Genomic DNA, 22,270 nt, shown 5'->3' with positions numbered 1-22,270 from the left:
TGCCCTTGTGTATCTTCCTGGATCTCCTGCCCTTGTGTATCTTCCTGGATCTCCTGCCCTTCAGTACCTCCCTGGATTTCCTGCCCTTGTGTATCTTCCTGGACCGCTTGCCCTTGTATATCTTCCTGGATCTCCTGCCCTTCAGTACCTCCCTGGATCTCCAGCCCTTGAGTACCATCCCCTGGATCTCCTGCCCTTCAGTACCCTGCCAAGCCAAGTATCGACCAGCACTAGCAGAGACCACAGACCAGATTGCAAGACTGCTCGCTCAGTCGAGGCATGGTAAGAGGCACAGAGTGGAGGAGAGATCAATAAAAATGAAATTTATCACCGTATTCCAGGCAGGGACTATGTTAAACAGGAATGAATATTTTAACTTCAACATCCAGGTGTAACACAAACCATAGATCAGGCGGGATATATTAGACCTTTACCCTTCAGTGAGCAATGTGGTGATGCAAAATACTGGGAGCGGAGCTTCTGTGGGATAGAGGTGACACGATGTACCACAGTATGCCGTACAACAACACGCCGTACCACAACACGCCGTACCACAACATGCCGCACCACAACACGCCGCACCACAACACGCCGTACCACAACACGCCGTACCACAACACGCCGTACCACAACATGCCGCACCACAACACGCCGCACCACAACACGCCACACCAGAACAGGCCGTACCACAAAATGCCGTACCACAACACGCCGCACCACAACGCACCGCACCACAACACGCCGCACCACAACACGCCACACCACAACGCGCCGCACCACAACACGTACCACAACGCGCCGCACCACAACGCGCCGCACCACAGCATGCCGCACCACAACATGCCACACCACAACACGCCATACAACAACGCGCCATACCACAACACAACGCACCACAACACGCCGCACCACAACACGCCACACCACAACCTGCCGCACCACAACACACTGAACCACAACACATATCACAACACGCCGTACCACAACACGCCACACCACAACACACCGTACCGCAACACGCCGTGCCTCAACACGCCGTACCACAACACGTCGAACCACAACACATACCACAACACGCCGCACCGCAACACGCCGTACTGCAACACACCGTACTGCAACACACCGCACCGCAACACGCCGTACCACAACACGGCATACCACAACACGCCGCACCACAACGCGCCGCACCACAACGCGCTGTACCACAACATGCCTCACCACAACACGCCGTACCAAAACACGACATACCACAACACGATGTACCACAACACGCCATACCACAACACATATCACAACACGCCATACCACAACACGCCACACCACAACACGCCGTACCACAACACGCCACACCACAACATGCCGTACCACAACACGCCGTACCACAACACGCCGCACCACAACACGCCGCACCACAACACACCACACCACAACACGCCGTACCACAATACGCCACACCACAACACGCCGTACCACAACACGCCACACCACAACACGCCGCACAACACACCACACCACAACACGCCGTACAACACGCCGCACCACAACACGCCGCACCACAACACGCCGTACCACAACATGCCGCACCACAACACGCCGCACCACAACACATACCACAACACGTCCTACCACAACACACCACACAACACATACCACAACACGCCGTACCACAACACGCCGTACCACAACATGCCGCACCACAACATGCCAACCCACAACACGCCGCACCACAAGACGTACAACACTCCGTACCACAACACGTCGTACCACAACACGCCGTACCACAACACGCCGCACCACAAGACGTACCACAACACTCCGTACCACAACACGTCGTACCACAACACGCCGTACCACAACACGCCGTACCACAACACGCCGTACCACAACACGCCGTAGCAAAACACGTACCACAACACTCCGTACCACAACACGTCGTACCACAACACGCCGTACCACAACACGCCGTACCACAACACGCCGTACCACAACACGCCGTACCACAACACGCCGTACCACAACACGCCGTAGCACAACACGCCGTACCACAACACGTCGTACCACAACACGCCGTACCACAACACGCCGTACCACAACACGCCGTACCACAACACGTCGTACCACAACACGCCGTACCACAACACGCCGTACCACAACACGCCGTAGCACAACACGCCGTACCACAACACGTCGTACCACAACACGCCGTAGCAAAACACGTACCACAACACGCCGTACCACAACACGTCGTACCACAACACGTCGTACCACAACACGCCGTACCACAACACGTCGTACCACAACACGTCGTACCACAACACGCCGTACCACAACACGTCGTACCACAACACTCCGCACCACAACACGCCGTACCACAACACTCCGTACCACAACACTCCGTACCACAACACTCCGTACCACAACACGCCGTACCACAACACGCCGTACCACAACACTCCGTACCACAACACGCCGTACCACAACACGCCGTACCACAACACGCCGTACCACAACACTCCGTACCACAACACGCCGTACCACAACACTCCGTACCACAACACTCCGTACCACAACACGCCGTACCACAACACGCCGTACCACAACACGCCGTACCACAACACTCCGTACCACAACACGCCGTACCACAACACGCCGTACCACAACACGCCGTCCCACAACACGCCGTCCCACAACACGCCGTACCACAACACGCCGTACCACAACACGCCGTACCACAACACGCCGTACCACAACACGCCGTACCACAACACGCCGTACCACAACACGCCGTACCACAACACGCCGCACCACAACACGCCGTACCACAACACGCCGTACCACAACACGCCGTACCACAACACTCCGTACCACAACACGCCGTACCACAACACGCCGTACCACAACACGCCGTACCACAACACTCCGTACAACACGCCGTACCACAACACGCCGTCCCACAACACGCCGTACCACAACACGCCGTACCACAACACGCCGTACCACAACACGCCGTACCACAACACTCCGTACCACAACACGCCGTACCACAACACGCCGTACCACAACACGCCGTACCACAACACGCCGCACCACAACACGCCGTACCACAACATGCCGTACCACAACACGCCGTACCACAACACTCCGTACCACAACACGCCGTACCACAACATGCCGTACCACAACACGCCGTACCACAACACTCCGTACCACAACACGCCGTACCACAACACTCCGTACCACAACACACAACACGCCGTACCACAACATGCCGTACCACAACACGCCGCACCGCAACACGCCGTACCACAACACGCCGTACCACAACACGCCGTACCACAACACTCCGTACCACAACACGCCGTACCACAACACTCCGTACCACAACACGCCGTACCACAACACGCCGTACCACAACACGCCGTAGCAAAACATGCAGAGCCAACAACCCCCGGTCTTTCGGACGAGACGTTAAACCGAGGCCCCGTCTGCCCTCTCAGGTGGATGTAAAAGATCCCACGGCCACTATTGGAAGAAGAGCAGGGGGAGTTCTCCCCGGTGTCCTGGGGACAATATTTATCCCTCAATCAACATCACTAAAACAGATGATCTGGCCATTATCACATTGCTGTTTGTGGGAGCTTGCTGTGCGCAAATTGGCTGCCGCGTTTCCTACATTACAACAGCGCCAACACTTCAAAAAGTACTTCATTGGCTGTAAAGCGCTTTGGGACGTCCTGAGGTGGGGAAAGGCGCTGTAGAAATGCAAGTATTTCCTTCTTTTTCCAGCAACTTATATTAGCTTCAACAACTGATCTTTCCATGCCAGCTACAGCGCAAAGCATTAATTTTTATGCTAATCACAGTGAACTATAACCGTGTATCTGCGAAGTTCCATGTTGTGTAAATCGCTATTGTGGCAAGACTTGGATCACACAGCATTACGGCTAGAAACGTGATCTATCAGACTCAGTCAATCAAACGAACTGGCACCCAGCTATGGCATGTATTTAAACTGATCACTGACCTGCACCTATCGAAGACAACAAGGGTACAGTCACAAAGCATAGTGTAATTGGGCCACGGGTTTCTAGTTTACAACCTCACCTGAACCGCCTCATATTATGACCCCGTAACTCCCTGAAGGACATCCATTACCCTCTACCCAAGCTGTCAGCCATGCCTCAGTGGGTATCACTCGCTCTCTCGCCTCTGAGTCAGAAGATCGTGAGTTCGAGCCCCACTCCAGAGATTTGAGCCCATACTCCAGGCCGACACTCCCAGTGCAGTGCTGAGGGAGCGCTGCACTGTCGGACGGGCAGTACTGAGGGAGCGCCGCACTGTCGGAGGGACAGTACTGAGGGAGCGCCGCACTGTCGGAGGGGCAGTACTGAGGGAGTGCTGCACTGTCGGAGGGGCAGTACTGAGAGAGCTCCAGAGATTTGAGCTCATACTCCAGGCCGACACTCCCAGTGCAGTGCTGAGGGAGCGCCGCACTGTCGGAGGGGCAGTACTGAGGGAGCGCCGCACTGTCAGAGGGGCAGGATTGAGGGAGCGCCGCACTGTCGGAGGGGCAGTACTGAGGGAGCGCTGCACTGTCGGAGGGGCAGTACTGAGGGAGCGTCGCACTGTCGGAGGGGCAGTACTGAGGAAGCGCCGCACTGTCGGAGAGGCAGTACTGAGGGAGCGCTGCACTGTCGGAGGGGTAGTACTGAGGGAGCGCCGCACTATCAGAGGGGCAGGACTGAGGGAGTGCCGCACTGTTGGAGGGGCAGTACTGAGGGAGTGCCGCACTGTCGGATGAGTCGTTAAACTGAGGCCCTGTCTGACCTCTCTGCACAAAAGATTGTGCAGACACTATTTCAACGAGCAGAGGAGTTCTCTTGTCCAATATTTATCCCTCAACCAACATCACTAAAACAGATTATCCGGTCATTATCACATTGCTGTTTGTGGGAGCTTGCTGTGCGCAAAATTCATTGATGGGATGTGGGCGTCGCTGGCTAAGCCTGCATTTAGTGCCCATCCCTAATTGCCCTTGAGAAGATGGTGGTGAGCCGCCTTCTTGAACCGCTGCAGTCCATACGGTGTAGGTACACCCACAATGCTGTTAGGAAGGGAGTTCCAGGATTTTGGCCCAGCGACAGTGAAGGAACGGCGATACAGGTCCAAGTCAGGATGGTGTGTGACTTGGAGGGGAACTTGTAGGTGGTGATGTTCCCATGCGTCTGCCGCCCTTGTCCTTCTAAGTGGTAGAGGTCGCGGGTTTGGAATGTGCTGTTGAAGAAGCTTTGGCGAGTTGCTGCAGTGCATCTTGTAGATGGTACACACTGCAGCTACAGTGCGCCGGTGGTGGAGGGAGTGAATGTTGAAGGTGGTGGATGGAGTGCCAATCAAGTGGGCTGCTTTATCCTGAATGGTGTCGAGCTTTTTGAGTGTTGTTGGAGCTGCACTCATCCAGGCAAGTGGAGAGTATTCCATCACACTCCTGACTTGTGCCTTGTAGATGGTGGAAAGGCTTTGGGGAGTCAGGAGGTGAGACACTCGCCGCAGAATTCCCAGCCTCTGGCCTGCTCTTGTAGCCGTGTTTCCTACATTACAACAGTGACTACACTCCAAAAAGTACTTAATTGGCTGTGAAGCACTTTGGGACGTCCTGAGGTCGTGAAAGGCGCTGTAGAAATGTAAATCTTTCTTTCTTTTGACCCACTGTGGGGAATACATTGGAGACACAGGAATGGGTGATGCACAGGACATAGGAGAGCTCGCCACTACTCCCACTGTCTGCAGTACAGTGCTGAACTGGCCAGATCAAAGCACCAAGCCGTCGAGTGGTCTACTCGCGTCTGAAACCTGACATTGTATCACTGTATTAAATTCTCTGGGCGTTGTGGGTCATCACTTAATATGTACACACACACACAGCACACCAATATTCTCTGGGAGATATGCTGCACCCACGAGCTGTTCATTGTTGCAGTAATGGGAGATAATTTATAACGACACTGATGGGCTACATTACATCGGACGTCAAGCAATCTTGTTTAGGTGACACGGGCATCTGCTATTACTTTGATAGTGAATTCACTCACACACATTGAGAGGATAGAACGCACGGAACGGATAAAATAACCCCAAACCGCAAGAACGAAGCTAAAATAATTTATAAAATATCTCAGCCCGCGATTGAAGTGTTTTTCTGACAGATAGCGCTGTAATTCACACCACCGCAGTCTTGAAAAGCAAATGCATTTTGAAATGGGCTCCTTGGCAACCGCACTGCACAATGAGCAGCATTCGTGTTGTCACAGGAAAGGCGCTGTCAGCTCATCGGGGGTTGGGTGGGCTCTGGGTTCAAGGTGTAGTGACCCGCCCATTCTCCATTCAGCCTACCATCAGCGGGCCCCAGCCGCCTATTTCTTAACCCCCTGTAAGTTAATTGGAAGTCTGCTCAGACGAGCATCGCCAATCAGCGGGGAAGGGTCACTGCTAGTCAGCTCATGGAACCACAGCGAGCCTGTTCTCGGTCACGTGGCGGGCACTTTAAAATTAACTTAAAGGAGAAGTCCCTCTATCAATGCCCCTTCCACCACAGACTTTATACATCTTCCTGTTTATTTCATGTCTTGGATTGCTACTACATTTACTGGTATTGGCAATATAAACTAAATGGCACAATTTTAAAGGGAGTGCAGGAACAGAGAGACCTGGGGGGGTGTGTACACGAGTCTTTGAAGGTGGCAGAACAAGTTCAGAAGGCTGTTAAACAAAGCATACAGGATCCTTATCTGAGGAAGGATGTTCTTGCCGTGGAGGGAGTGCAGCGAAGATTCACCAGGCTGATACCTGGGATGGCAGGAATGACGTATGAGGAGAGATTGTGTCGATTGGGCTTATACTCACTAGAGTTTAGAAGATTGAGAGGGGATCTCATCGAAACCTATAAAATTCTGTCAGGCCTGGACAGACTAGATGCAGGAAGGATGTTTCCGATGGCCGGGGAGTCCAGAACCAGGGGTCATAGTCTAAGGATAAGGGGTAAGCCATTTAGGACTGAGATGAGGAGGAATTTCTTCACCCAGAGAGTGGTGAACCTGTGGAATTCTCTGCCACAGAGGGCGGTGAAGGCCAGTTCATTAAATATATTCAAGAAGGAGTTGGATATATTTCTTAAGGTTAAAGGGATCAAGGGATATGGGGAGAAGGCAGGGACAGGGTACTGAATTTGGATGATCAGCCATGATCTCATTGAATGGCGGAGCAGGCTCGAGGGGCCGAATGGCCTACTCCTGCTCCTATCTTCTATGTTTCTATCCTGGGCTTTATTAAGTTATGCTAAACCTTTATAATGGGATGGCAGGACTATTCCTGGGATGGCGGGACTGTCGTATGAGAAGAGATTGAGTAAACTAGGCCTGTATTCTCTTGAATTCAGAAGAATGAGAGGGGATCTCATTGAAGCATACAAAATTATTACAGGGCTTGATAGGGTGGATGCTGGGAGAGTGTTTCCCTTGGCTGGGGAGTCCAGAACCAGGGGCCACAGCCTCAAGATAAAGGGTAGGCCATTCAGGACTGGGATGAGAAGAAATTTCTTCACTCAAAGGGTGGTGAATCTTTGGAATTCTCTACCCCAGAGGGCTGTAGAGGCTCAGTCATTGGGTATATTCAAAACAGAAGTCGATAGATTTCTGACTAGTAAGGGCATCAAGGGATATGGCGATAGGGCCGGTGAATGGAGTTGAGGCAGAAGATCAGCCATGATCTCACTGAATGGCAGAGCAGGCTGGAAGGGCCGACTCCTGCTCCTATTTCTTATGTTCTTATGTTCTAACACTGGTTAGGCCTCAGCTGGAGTACTGTGTCCAATTCTGGGCACCACACTTTAGGAAGGATATCAAGGCCTTGGAGAAGGTGCAGAGGAGATTGACCAGAATGGTACCAGGGATGAGGAGCTTCAGTTGTATAGAGAGACTGGAGAAGCTGGGATTGTTCTCCTTAGAGCAGAGAAGGTTAAGAGGAGATTTAATCAAGGCGTTCAAAATCATGAACGAGTAAATGAGGAGAAACTGTTTCCAGTGGCAGGAGGGTCGGTAACCAGAGGACACAGATTTAAGGTGATTGGCAAAAGAACCAGAGGGGGAGACGGAAGAGAATTTTTTTTGCACAGCGAGCTTCTGTGATCTGCCATCAGCCCAAGTTAGAGCGGGTAGTCTGTCGGAATGTCTGAGGAGTGTCAGCTTCAGCGTGTTTCACGAGGGATTTCTGAGCTTACAGAATCACACAGCACAGGAGGAGGCCATTCGGCCCATCGTGCCTGGGCTGGCTCTTTGAAAGAGCTCTCCAATTAGTCCCACTCCCCCCCTGCTCTTTCCCCATTGCCCTACGTATTTCTCCTTTTCAAGTGTTTATCCAATTCCCCTTTTGAAAGTTACTATTGAATCTGCTCCCACCGCCCTTTCAGGCAGCGCATTCCAGATCACAACAACTCGCTGCGTAAAAAGAATTCTCCTCATCTCCCCTGCTGGATCGTTTGCCAATTATCTTAAATACTTCTAATACCCGACGAGAATCTGCTTTCTGGAGTCCCAAGGATAAATAGAAGGATGAACAGATGGCTTGTTAAACAAGTTCCAGTTAAACCAAATACTAGCGGCATCAGTGACCCCAGCCATACACCATCTCACGTACTTCACTGATAATCAGAAGAAAAATGTTTATTAAAAAAAACGTCAAAAAGACCAGCTTTTAATTACATTTCTGGAGTAAAAATGAACTCTCTATATTAATAGATTCAGATGTTGAGTAGTTAGTGTATGCGCTGGATCTGTAATCATTACAGCACAACAATCTGTAATTATTGTTAATTCAGTCATCAGGAACCTCACATCTCACTTACCTCGCCTTACACTGAATTACACAGAATCTACAGCACATCAACAGGCCACTCAGCCCGAGGTGTTTACGCTCCACACCAGCCTCCTCCCACCCCTCTGCATCTCACCCCATCAACATCTCCTTCCATTCCTTTCTCCATCATGAGTTTATCGAGTATTCCCTAAAATGCAACTCAGCCTATTTTTTCGTTCGAGGCTGAAGTCACAAAACAAAGAGTTTGGAGAACCAAACAGTGGTCACTCGGGGCGTTCAAAAAAAAAAGACTCCCATTTCTACAGAGCCTTTCACCACCTCAGGACGTCCCAAAGTGCTTCACAGCCAATGAAGTACTTTTTGAAGTGTGGTCACTGTTGTAATGTAGGAAACGCGGCAGCCAATTTGCGCACAGCAAGCTCCCACAAACAGCAATGTGATAATGACCAGATCATCTGTTTTTAGTGATGTTGATTGAGGGATAAATATTGGACCCCAGGACACCGGGGAGAACTCCCCCCGCTCTTATTCCAATGGTAGCCGTGGGATCTTTTACATCCACTTGAGTGGGCTGACGGGGCCTCGGTTTAACGTCTCATCCGAAAGACAGCACCAGCGACAGTGCAGCACTCCCTCAGTACTGCCCCTTCAACAGTGCGGTGCTCCCTCAGTACTGACCCTCCCAACAGTGCGGCGCTCCCTCAGTACTGCCCCTCCGACGGTGCGGTGCTCCCTCAGTACTGCCCCACCGACAGTGTGGCGCTCCCTCAGTACTGCCCCTCCGACAGTGCAGTGCTCCCTCAGTACTGCCACTCCGACAGTGCGGCATTCCCTCAGTACTGCCCCTCCAACAGTGCAGTGCTCCCTCAGTACCGCACTGGGACTGTTGGCCTGGAGTATGGGGCACAAGTCTCTGGAGTGAGGCTCGAACTCACGACCCACTGAACCAAACTGACACTGGCAGAAAAGCTTCACGCTTTGTTTTTGGCTTGTTACGTTTTGTTAACTTGCCCTGAATGTTGAGCGAGATCAGTTGCACTGAGCTGAATGGAGATGTTGAACTGATGGTGTGAAACAAAAGCCATGTCTAAGAATGCTGTGTCAGCCATGCCTCCGTGGGTCATTCTCTCGCCTCTGCGTCCGAAGGTTGTTGGTTCAAGTCCCACTCCAGAGACTTGAGCACATAATCCAGGCTGACACTCCCAGTGTGGTACTGTCGGAGGGGCAGTACTGAGGGAGCGCCGCACTGTCGGAGGGGCAGTACTGAGGGAGCGCCGCACTGTCGGAGGGGCAGTACTGAGGGAGCGCCGCACTGTCGGAGGGGCAGTACTGAGGGAGCGCCGCACTGTCGGAGGGGCAGTACTGAGGGAGCGCCGCACTGTCGGAGGGGCAGTACTGAGGGAGCGCCGCACTGTCGGAGGGGCAGTACTGAGGGAGCGCCGCACTGTCGGAGGGGCAGTACTGAGGGAGCGCCGCACTGTCGGAGGGGCAGTACTGAGGGAGCGCCGCACTGTCGGAGGGGCAGTACTGAGGGAGCGCCGCACTGTCGGAGGGGCAGTACTGAGGGAGCGCTACACTATCGGCGGGACAGTACTGAGGGAGCGCCGCACTGTCGGAGGGGCAGTACTGAGGGAGCGCCGCACTGTCGGAGGGGCAGTACTGAGGGAGCGCCGCACTGTCGGAGGGGCAGTACTGAGGGAGCGCCACAATGTCGGAGGGTCAGTACTGAGGGAGCGCCGCACTGTCAGAGGGGCAGTACTGAGGGAGCGCCGCACTGTTGGAGGGGCAGTACTGAGGGAATGCCGCACTATCGTAGGAGCAGTACTGAGGGAGCACCGCACTGTCGGAGGGCCGGTACTGAGGGAGCACCGCACTGTCGGAGGGGCAGTTCTGAGGGAGTGCCGCACTGTCGGAGGGGCAGTACTGAGGGAGTGCTGCACTGTCGGAGGGGCAGTACTGAGGGAGTGCTGCACTGTCGGAGAGGCAGCACTGAGGCAGTGCTGCACTGTCGGAGGGGCAGCACTGAGGGAGCGCCGCACTGTCGGAGAGGCAGTACTGAGGGAGTGCCGCACTGTCGGAGGGGCAGTACTGAGGGAGCGCCACACTGTCGGAGGGGCAGTTCTGAGGGAGTGCCGCACTGTCGGAGGGGCAGTACTGAGGGAGTGCCGCACTGTCGGAGGGACAGTACTGAGGGAGAGCTACACTCTTGGAGGGGCAGTACTGAGGGAACACCGCACTATCGGAGGGGCAGTACTGAGGGAGCGCCGCACTGTTGGAGGGGCAGTACTGAGGGGGCACTGCACTGTCGGAGGGGCTGTACTGAGGCAGCATCGCACTGTCGGAGGGGCAGTACTGACGGAGTGCTGCACTGTCGGAGAGGCAGTACTGAGGGAGCACTGCACTGTTGGAGGGGCAGTACTGAGGCAGCGCCGCACTGTCACAGGGGCTGTACTGAGGCAGTGCCGCACTGTCGGAGGGGCAGTACTGAGGGAGCGCTGTACTGTTGGAGGGGCAGTACTAAGGGGGCACTGTACTGTTGGAGGTGCCCCCTTTTGGATGAGACGTTAAGCCGAAGGGGTTTGGAGATGATACTATTGGAAGAGGTGCAGAGATTTCTCACGGTGTCCTGGCCAACCATTTCTCCCTCCATCAGGACAGATTAACAGCTCATTCTGTCATGGCACCTGGCAATGCACCAAGGGACTGCCCACAAAGCAGCAGCAACTGCATTTCAAAAGAAATTGGAACGTCTTTCTTTCCAGTGGCCCAGCTGTCACAAGCTGGCAAGGTTGTCAAAATCAGGTCAGTGCCGGAGGGGCAGTACTGAGAGAGGGCCGCGTATCATCCGAAAGGCGCCACCTCCGACAGTGCAGCCCTCATTAAGCGCTGTTTATCAGGGTCACAAAGATACCCATGTGACCCAGTCGAGAAGCAGGGCGGTGGCAGAGAGGAGGGCAGTTGCCAATTCCGTGCCAGCTCTTTCTACAATCAGTCTGCGTAATATAAGAACATAAGCAGGAGTAGGCCACTCGGCCCTTCGAGCCTGCTCCGCCATTCAATAAGATCATGGCTGATCTTCTACCTCAACTCCACCTTCCCGCACTATTAGTTTCCTCAGTGTCCAAAAATCTATCGATTTCTGTCTTGAATATACTCAACGACTGAGCCTCCACAGCCCTCTGGGGCAGAGAATTCCAAAGATTCACAACCCTCTGAGTGAAGAAATTCCTCCTCACGCCAGTCCTAAATGGCCGACCCCTTATCCTGAGACTGTGCCCCCTCGTTCCAGATTCCCCAGCCAGGGGAACCAGCCTCTCAGCATCTACCCTGTCAAGCCCTGTAAGAATTTTACATGTTTCAATGAGATAATACTGATCCCTAAGCCTTGTAGAATGCGAATTGGGTAGCTCCTGGACATCTTTCACTGAAGTGATTAAATGTGATTAATTCTCCTGCTACACTGAAGTCAATACTCATGCCTGCAGAATTAAAACAAGCTTGTAATGTTTATCCACATCTTATTAAAAAATCTAATGTCAGTGAGTACTTCCTGTCTGCTCAACTTGATTTCATGTCAACACATTCTTGTTCCACTTTCTGTGTCAACTTTTCCCATTATTTGATGGGCTGTGTGTGAGATAAAAGACTGCCGATTACAAAAGCTGTAAGTTTTGATTTCTATGTATTTCAAAAACACATATTATGATGGGATGGTGGAAGAGACTCTTTCCTCTTCCTAATTTGAGTTCATTTTTTAAAAATGTTGAATTTTTATAGAATTAAATTGTCAACAAAACACAGGCGGTAATTAGAATGTTTACATTCTCTTACATCTGCAAGTCAGAGAGAAAGAAAGAGCGAGCGAGAAAGAGACAGAGAGAGGGAAAGAGAGACAGGGAGAGAGACAAAGAGGGAGAGGAAGAGACAGAGGGAGAAACAGAGAGAGAGAAACAAAGGGGGCAATTTTGAGAATGGGGGCGCGTTGGAGGTGGGACTGCTGCTTGTCGGGTCGATGTCCCGCCTCCATTGATTTGTGGCCAACCCATGCTATTTTCCCTTGATTGACCTTGTTGAACCCGCCCAGTGGGCTTAGCAGGCCAATTAAGGGAAAGCTGGTTGCAGGGCACGTCAACGTATGACGTTTCATCTGTCAAAAACTTTTGACAGATGAATTGTCATCGTTTGACAGCTCTGTGAAGCTGTCAAACACTGACATTCTCTGCAGTTTGATGAGGTCTTGAATACAAGACCTCATCAACCTTCTTTCTTTTACAGAAATTAGATGTTTGTTGCATCTGTGAATGCAACGGCCATCTGTCATTCCCAACGCGGAGGTCCAAGACTGAAGCCTGCAGGAAGAAACAAAGGTAAGTACACTTTTAAAAACACTTTGCACTTACCTCAGATACTCACCTCTACACTCTTGCAACCATCACTAACCTTCACACCACACTTTTGCATCCCCCCCCCCCCCGACCCCCGCAGACCCAGTACTTGCCTCGCTGAGCTGGCGGGTTTCGGAGCCTTCGGGAAACCCGCACTTGTGAGGGCAAAAAGGGGATAATCCTATTTCTGCCTGTTAACAGGCAGTTAATAGGCTTTAATCCCTTCCCGCCTCCAAGGAGACGGGACCCGGCGCGGGAAACTACCCGCCTCCTGGGAAGATGGCACGGAGGCGGGTTGGGCACCCGCCCCCAAATTCTGCCATTTTCCCGGCAGTCCCACCTCCATACCCGTCTCCCCAGGGCTGGCAAAATCGCCCCCTTCGACAGAGAGAGAGTGACAGAGAGAGAGAAAGAGAAACAGGGAGAGAGACAGAGAGCGAGAAAGAGGCAGAGAGAGATGCACATCCAGGAACCAATGACAAAACACCAGATTCAATGGTGATCTCTTAGAAAGTCACGACTACTGGTAGAAGTGGGATTTTCCCCACCAGTGGTGTTAGGCCCTGGGCTGCCCTCCTCCACACAGGGCCCTTCCAATTAGGGCTTTCTGGATAATGATCAGGGTCAGGAACGCTGGCTGATTTTCTCCTTGGTGACTCCCGAATGGCCAATTTCCGCACAGCAAGATCCCACAAACAGCAACGCGATAATGACCAGATCGTCTGTTTTTAGTGGTGTTGGTTGAGGCATAAATATTGGCCCCAGGACACTAGGGAGAACTGCCCCAGCTCTTCTTCCAATAGTGGCCGTGGGATCTTTTACGTCCACCTGAGAGGGCAGACGGGGGCCTCGGTTTAACGTCTCATCCGAAAGACGGCACCTCCGACATACTACGCCAACCAACAAAATAAAATATAAAACAGAGGCCCCTGAGTGAAATTCTTTGAAGGAAGGAGCACAAGCATTGCAGGTTTCAACATCTCTAATGATACAAAGACACTCAGATCCAGAGGAATTTTCTGAATTATCTGTCAATATCTAGATTTATTTGACATAGTGATATTCCTGTAAAAGGGTTTTGGAATTGAAGAAATGATAATCACAATACTGCAGTATTGCCTTTTTCCTCAGAACTCCAGTCTTTTCAATCAAAGTAAACAGGCTCATATAAGAACATAAGAAATAGGAGCAGGAGTCGACCATTTGGCTTCTCGAGCCTGCTCCGCCATTCAATAAGATCATGGCTGATCTTCTACCTCATCCCCACTTTCCCGCACTATCCCCATATCCCTTGATTCCCTTAATATTCAAAAATCTATAGATCTCTATCTTGAATATACTCAACGACTGAGCCTCCACAGCCCTCTGGGGTAGAGAATTCCAAAGACTGAAGAAATTTCTCCTCATCTCAGTCCTAAATGGCCGACCCCTTATTCTGAGACTGTGACCCCTGGTTCTAGACTCCCCAGCCAGGGGAAACATCCTCCCTGCATCTACCCTGTAAGAATTTTGTATTTTTCAATCAGATCACCTCTCATTCTTCTAAACTCTAGAGAATATAGGCCGAGTCTACTCAATCTCTCCTCATTGGACAATCCCCCCATCAATGATCCCATTCTCTGTTCATCACTGTAAAACACTTCCTTCTCCCAGTTATATTCCCTGCATTTCTCCATTGGAGACAGCAAACCATCCTGAACAGCACTTTAAGCAGCTTCTCTGTGACGTGAGCACATTGCTCGGCCTGCACTGTGTCCACACACTGGGCAGGTGGCAGAGCATGTTGATAGAGGTGTAGAAAATCATGAAGGGATGGAATCGACTGCCTCCAATGCTTGAGGGGTCTCGAACGAGGGAACACAGATATTAGTACTGTGCCCAGTTCTGGTCTCCATATCACACAAAGGACATCGAGGCACGGAGAAGGTGCAAAAAAGGTTTACTAGGATGATACCAGAACTGAGAGGTTATACACATCAGGAAAGATTGAACAGGCTGGGGCTCTTTTCTCTAGAGAAGAGAAGGCTGAGGGGTGACCTGATCGAGGTCTTTAAAATTACGAAGGGGTTCGATAGGGTAGACGTAGAGAAGATGTTTCCACTTGTGGGGGACACCAGAACTAGGGGCCATCAATATAAGATAGTCACTAATAAATCCAATCGGGAATTCAGGAGAAACTTCTTTACCCAGAGAGTGGTGAGAATGTGGAACTCGCTACCACAGGGAGTGGTCGAGGCGAATAGCAGAGATACATTTAAGGGGAAGTTCGATAAACACGAGGGAGAATGGAATAGAAGGATATTGTGGCGGAGACCACATAGGGACAATAACACAATGTATAGCCAATCTGGTTACTGTATATGTACCTAAACACAATTCACTATGTATAGCCAATGTTGGTATATGTACGTACTTGGTTGGGTTATCGGGGCAGGGTCCCTTTAAGAGCGTTGGTAGCGTGATGACGTCATGCGTCGGTAGCGTGATGACGTCATAGCCCTGCAACGAGGCTGAGAACCTCAGTCCTCATGGAGAGTGAATAAAGTAACACGCGTTTTGCCTTTGCTGCAACAGAAGTCTCTGAGCCTGTTGATTTCCAGCGACTCCAACAATATGTTGATGGGGTGAGATGATGGGGGTGGGAGTGGGTGTGAGGAGGCTCGTGTGCAGCATAAACATCTTCATGTTGGTCCGAATGGTCTATTTCTGTGCTGAACATTCTATGTAAGTTTAAATGTCAGATTAGGACAGAGAGCAGGAGAGCCTTTTTTACACAGAGAGTTGTGAGACTGTGGAATGCACTAGCAGTGTTAGTGACTGGAGCAGGGACCATGTAAACATTTACGAATGGGTTGGATAGGTGGCGGAAGGGAAAGGGGAATCCAGAGCAGTAGCGGAGCTGGTGGGGTCATGACCCCCTTCATCACTTTGAGGTTGAGCATTTTTGTAGGTCAGGATCGACAGCAAATAATTTACTCTCTTACATTCCCGATTGCATTGCCGTTTGAGTCCAGCGCAAAAGGCAACACGGCACTTGGAGGATGTCATTGCAGCTGTGGGGCTAAATCTGGACTTCGGCCCCCTCAATCCTTTGACCCCAAATCCTTCGCCCCCCCCTTGAATCCTCTTCGACCTCCCCGATCCTTCGACACCCCCAAATCTTCGAACCCCCGAATCGTCGACCCCACGATACTTTGACACCCCGATCATTTGACCCCACCCTAATCTTCGAACCCCCGAATCTTCGACCCCCCCCCCGAATCTTCGACCCCTGAATTCTTCAACCATCCCCTGAATCCTCTTTGGCCCCCGAATCCTTTGCCCCCCCGAATCTTCGACCCCCAAATCTTTGACCCCCGATCCTTCGACCCCCTCAAATCTTCGACCCCCGATCCTTCGAGCCGCCCATCCTTTGACTCACAAAATCTTCCCCGAATCCTCTTCGACCCCCAAATCCTTTGACCCCCTGAATCATCTTTGACCCCCAAATCCTTCAACCCCCGAATCCTCTTCGACACCCAAATCTTTCGACCACCCCATGAATCCTCTTCGACCCCCCCGAATCCTCTTCGATTCCCGATCCTTCGACCCCCCTGAATCCACTTTGACCCCCAAATTGTTCGATCCCCCTGAATCCTTTTCAACTCCCAGATCCTTCGACCCCTGAATCCTTCGACCCCTGAATCCTTCGACCCCCCGGAATCCTTCGACCCCCGAATCCTTCGACTCCCGAATCCTTCGACCCCCGAATCCTTCGACCCCCGAATCCTTCGACCCCCGAATCCTTCGACCCCCGAATCCTTCGACCCCCGAATCCTTCGACCCCCCGAATCCTTCGACCCCCGATCCTTCGATCCCCCCGAATCCTTCGACCCCCCGAATCCTTCGACCCCCGAATCCTTCGACCCCCCCGATCCTTCGACCCCCGAATCCTTCGACCCCCCCGATCCTTCGACCCCCGAATCCTTCGACCCCCGAATCCTTCGACCCCCCCGATCCTTCGACCCCCGAATCCTTCGACCCCCGAATCCTTCGACCCCCCGATCCTTCGACCCCTGAATCCTTCGACCCCTGAATCCTTCGACCCCCCCGATCCTTCGACCCCCGAATCCTTCGACCCCCCGATCCTTCGACCCCTGAATCCTTCGACCCCTGAATCCTTCGACCCCCCCGATCCTTCGACCCCCGAATCCTTCGACCCCTGAATCCTTCGACCCCCCGAATCCTTCGACCCCCGAATCCTTCGACCCCCCGATCCTTCGACCCCCCGATCCTTCGACCCCCGCATCCTTCGACCCCGAATCCTTTGACCCCCGAATCCTTCAACCCCCGAATCCTTTGACCCCCGAATCCTTCGACCCCCCCAAATCCTTCGACCCCCGAATCCTTTGACCCCCGAGTCCTTCGACCCCCCCGATCCTTCGACCCCCGAATCCTTTGACCCCCGAATCCTTCGACCCCCGAATCCTTTGACCCCCGAATCCTTCGACCCCCCCCGAATCCTTCGACCCTGAATCCTTCGACCCCTGAATCCTTCGACCCCCGAATCCTTCGACCCCCGAATCCTTTGACCCCCGAATCCTTCGACCCCCGAATCCTTTGACCCCCGAATCCTTCGACCCCCCCCGAATCCTTCGACCCTGAATCCTTCGACCCCCGAATCCTTTGACCCCCGAATCCTTCAACTCCCGAATCCTTCGACCCCCGAATCCTTCGACCCCCCGATCCTTCGACCCCCGCATCCTTCGACCCCGAATCCTTCGACCCCCGAATCCTTTGACCCCCGCATCCTTCGACCCCCGAATCCTTCGACCCTCCCTAATCCTTTGACCCCCAAATCCTTCGACCCCCCCGATCCTTCGACCCCCGAATCCTTTGACCCCCGAATCCATCGACCCCCCCGAATCCTTCGACCCTGAATCCTTCAACCCCCGAATCCTTTGACCCCCGAATCCTTCGACCCCCCCGATCCTTCGACCCCCGAATCCTTCGACCCCCCCCGAATCCTTCAACCCTGAATCCTTCGACCCCCGAATCCTTCGACCCCCCCCGAATCCTTCGACCCCCCGAATCCTTCGACCCCTGAATCCTTCGACCCTGAATCCTTTGACCCCTGAATCCTTCGACACCCCCGATCCTTTGCCCCCGAATCCTTCGCCCCCGAATCCATCGACCCCCCCGAATTATTCGACCCCCCGATCCTTCAACCCACCCGATCTTTCGACCCCCTCCTCCAAATCCTTCGACCCCCCAAATCCTTCGACCCACCTGATCCTTCGACCCCCCTCCTCCGAATCCTTCGACCCCCCAAATCCTTCGACCCACCTGATCCTTCGACCCCCCTGATCCTTCGACCCCCCTCCTCCGAATCCTTCAACCCCCCAATCCATCAACCCACCTGATCCTTCGACCTCCCGATCCTTCGAACCCCCCAAATCCTTCGACCCCCTCCTCCGAATTCTTCGACCCCCCGACGATCCTTCGACCCCACTACGATCCTTTGACCCTAGCTCCACCCCCAGAACAGGATGGGAACACGGGATCCGGAATGCTGCCCCTGACTACTGCCCAATTTATGAAAGGGTAGAGGTCTGCTCACGCCTGGGGCAGGAGAGTGTGATTCCCTAGATCTAACTAAACAGATGACTCGTCCTATTAGAGAGTCTTACAGGCCTTTGCTGTTTTACTCAGCGACCCGGAGTATGTCAGAATATCCCGATTAATAGAGGACACTGCACAAGAGAGGTTTTAGGGTAACTTAACCCAAAAGCAACCTGGTCAGAAGGGTTACCCACTTTCAGAGGGCAAAGTGTTACCCGCTATCATAAGAACATAAGAATTAGGAGAAGGAGTCGGCCATTCGGCCCCTTGAGCCTGCTCCACCATTCAGTAAGATCATGGCTGATCTTCTACCTCAACTCCACTTTCCCGCCCGATCCCCATATCCCTTAATATCCAAAAATCTATCGATCTCAGCCTTGAATATCTCAACGACTGAGCCGCCACAGCCCTCTGGGGTAGAGAATTCCAAAGATCCACCACCCTCTGAGTGAAGAAATTCCTCCTCAACTCAGTCCTAAATGGCCGACCCCTTATTCTGAGACTGTGACTCCTAGATCTAGTTCGGAGTTGCAGTGTCTTTTCATTGCAATTTCTACTTGTATAATAATAATTTGATATAAAATGGGTATCAAGGCATTTGGAGCAAAGGCGGGTAGATGGAGTTAAGATACGGATCAGACATGATCTGACTGAATGGCGGAGCAGGCTCGAGGAGCTGAATGGCCTCCTCCTGTTCCTATGTAAAATTCCGTTCCCCCTCCTCTTCCAGATCCTGTCCAGTTCTCCAGCTGAGAAGACCACCTTCTCCGAGACCATCACTGAGCCCCCACCGCCCCCCCTGGACCGACCTTCAGAACGGGCAGGAAAAACTGACAACAAGAACCAACGCTAACAGAAAAACGATGGCAAGCGAGGATCGTTTTCTTGTTGGCAATCTTGGGCGCCCTTTAAGACTCCTCGACAGTGCCCCTTTAATCAGGACTCTTTAAGCGACTCTCTGAATTGACTTTTATGATGAGTAATAAGGTTTAAGAGGCTGAGGGTTGACTTCACTTGTCTAAAACGCTGCATGGCTGCTCTGGGAAGGGGCCTGGGGCCTGTTAATAATTGGGAAAGTAATACAAAATTCTAATGAGTGTCCCAGCTGGCCGCGCCAGCGCCCAATTATTCAGGTGTTCTCATGAATGAGAGATTACCACGTTTAACCCCCACCCACCCGACCCCCCCCCCTTCCCCGTGCAGGAACGGCTTCGGTTTCGAGCCACTACTCTTTACGACAGGTTATACAAGAACGTGGGAAGAGGCGGAGATTGTGGGGAAATGGTGCAGCCGCAGCCAGATAGGGGCACAGCAACAGGAGGAGGCCCTTCAGCCCCTCGAGCCTGCCCCACCATTCAGTGAGATCCCGCCTGATCACTCCATCCACCCGCCTTGGTTCCGTAGCCCTTAACACCCCTGCCTTATCAAAATTACCAATCGCAATTTTCAAATTTTCAAATTTCAGCCTTGACAGCTTTTTGGGGGGAGAGAGTTCCAGATTTCCACCACCCTTTGGGTGAAGAAGTGCTTCCTGACATCACCCCTGAACGGCCTGGCTCTAATTTTAAGGTTGTGCCCCCTTGTTCTGGACTCCCCCTCACCAGAGGAAATAGTTTCTCTCTATCGACCCTATTGAATCATCTTAAGCACCTCGATTAGATCACCCCTTAATCTTCTAAACTTGGGGGAATACAAGCCCAGTCTGTGCAGCCTGTCCTCGTTATTTAACCCTTTAAGCCCCGGTATCATTGACACCTGACCTCTAGCACTGGCGAGCCTCTCAACCCAAAGGTCATGGCCAGGAATCATACAGCAGAGACAGAGGCCATTCGGCCCATCGTGCCTCTGCCGGTTCTTTGAAAGAGCTCTCCAATTTGTCCCACTCCCCCCTGGCCTCTCCCCGTAGCCCTGCAAATTGATCCTTTTCAAGTATTTATCCAATTCTCTTAATTCTGTCAGCTTCTTACAAGGAAATAGTTCTGCATCTCCGGCTCCACGCCGCTCTCTCTCTCTCCTCCCTTCCCCCTCAGCAAGGGGAAAAGAAGTACTCTTGTTTTCCAGCTTTCATTCTTGGGGGTTGACTGCGGAACAGCAGCAGGTCCTTTCACTTTCCATCAGAGGGAGGCAGGGCTGCAGTCTGCAGTGTGATTACACGGGCGTTAATCTCCTGACAACACGGGAAGCAGAGGAGAGAGACAGAGCACACCAACAAGCTGAATGACTGGGCTGTGAAGAATGAAAGGCCGCTCGGTCCCTCGGACTGAACGCTCCCGGAGTCACGGTGCGGAGGAACGGAGAGTGAGACAGGAGGAGGAACCTGTGACTGCAGAGCTGTGGCGTGCCGGGGGGGGGAATGTGATCTGTCTGCCATCTACAGTGCTGTGGAAGCTCCTCTTGTACTGAGGCAAGTGGGCTAGACTGAGAGAGAGAGAGTGAGAGAGACAGAGAGAGAGAGTGAGAGACAGAGAGAGTGAGACAGAGAGAGAGTGAGACAGAGAGTGAGAGAGACAGAGAGAGTGAGAGTGAGATAGAGTGAGAGAGACAGTGAGAGAGACAGAGAGAGTGAGAGAGACAGAGACTGAGAGAGACAGAGAGAGAGAGAGTGAGATAGAGAGTGAGACAGAGAGAGTGAGAGACAGAGAGAGTGAGAGAGACAGAGAGAGACAGAGAGAGTGAGAGAGACAGAGAGAGTGAGACAGAGAGAGTGAGGGACAGAGAGAGAGACAGAGAGTGAGACAGAGACAGAGAGAGAGAGACAGAGAGAGAGAGACAGAGAGAGAGAGAGACAGAGAGTGAGACAGAGACAGAGAGAGTGAGACAGAGACAGAGAGAGAGAGACAGAGAGAGTGAGAGGGACAGAGAGAGTGAGACAGAGAGAGAGAGAGGGACAGAGAGAGAGAGAGACAGAGAGAGACAGGTTGAGAGACAGGGTGACAGACAGAGTGAGAGACAGAGAGAGAGAGAGAGACAGAGACAGGGATAGAGACAGAGACAGAGAGAGGGAGCGAGAGAGACAGACAGAGAGAAAGGGAGTGAGAGTGAGACAGAGAGAGAGAGAGAGAGACAGACAGTGAGAGAGAGCCAGAGAGCGAGCGAGACAGGGAGGGAGACAGAGAGAGGGAACAAAAGAGAGACAGAGAGAGAGAGAGGGAACGAGAGAGAGAGAGACAGAGAGAGAGAAATCTGAAGCACTCACACCGGAGAATTGAAGGCAATGAGCAGGTTCCTTTGGAGTCTGTTTCTGCTTTTTTCAGCCACCGGCAGAGATACGAATGAATCTCTGGAGCCTGACCATTAAACGGCTGGAGTTGAGCTGAGCTGAGCTGCATTCTCGGGATCTGCTGGAAAGAGGGGGCAAACACTCACACACACTCTCTCAAACACACACACACCTCGCCTCGCCTCGCACCGCACCG

General features: G+C 52.5%; 1 protein-coding gene across 1 annotated transcript in view; it reads right to left on the bottom strand.

Moving 5' to 3' along the window:
- LOC147092802 (pyruvate carboxylase, mitochondrial-like) overlaps window positions 1-22,270 on the bottom strand; it is a gene marked incomplete at its 5' end in the record, with an annotated part of 1,160,114 nt that overhangs the window by 637,702 nt on the left and 500,142 nt on the right. The gene's annotated exons all lie outside the window — the stretch shown is intronic.

The sequence above is a fragment of the Somniosus microcephalus genome, unplaced genomic scaffold, assembly GCF_052327205.1.
Source record: "Somniosus microcephalus isolate GS21.2 unplaced genomic scaffold, FLI_Smic_1.0 unresolved_chr2, whole genome shotgun sequence".
Taxonomy (NCBI): Eukaryota; Metazoa; Chordata; class Chondrichthyes; order Squaliformes; family Somniosidae; genus Somniosus; species Somniosus microcephalus.
The sequence above is the reverse complement of the archived record's forward strand: the minus strand, read 5'-3'. Positions and strand labels throughout refer to the sequence as shown.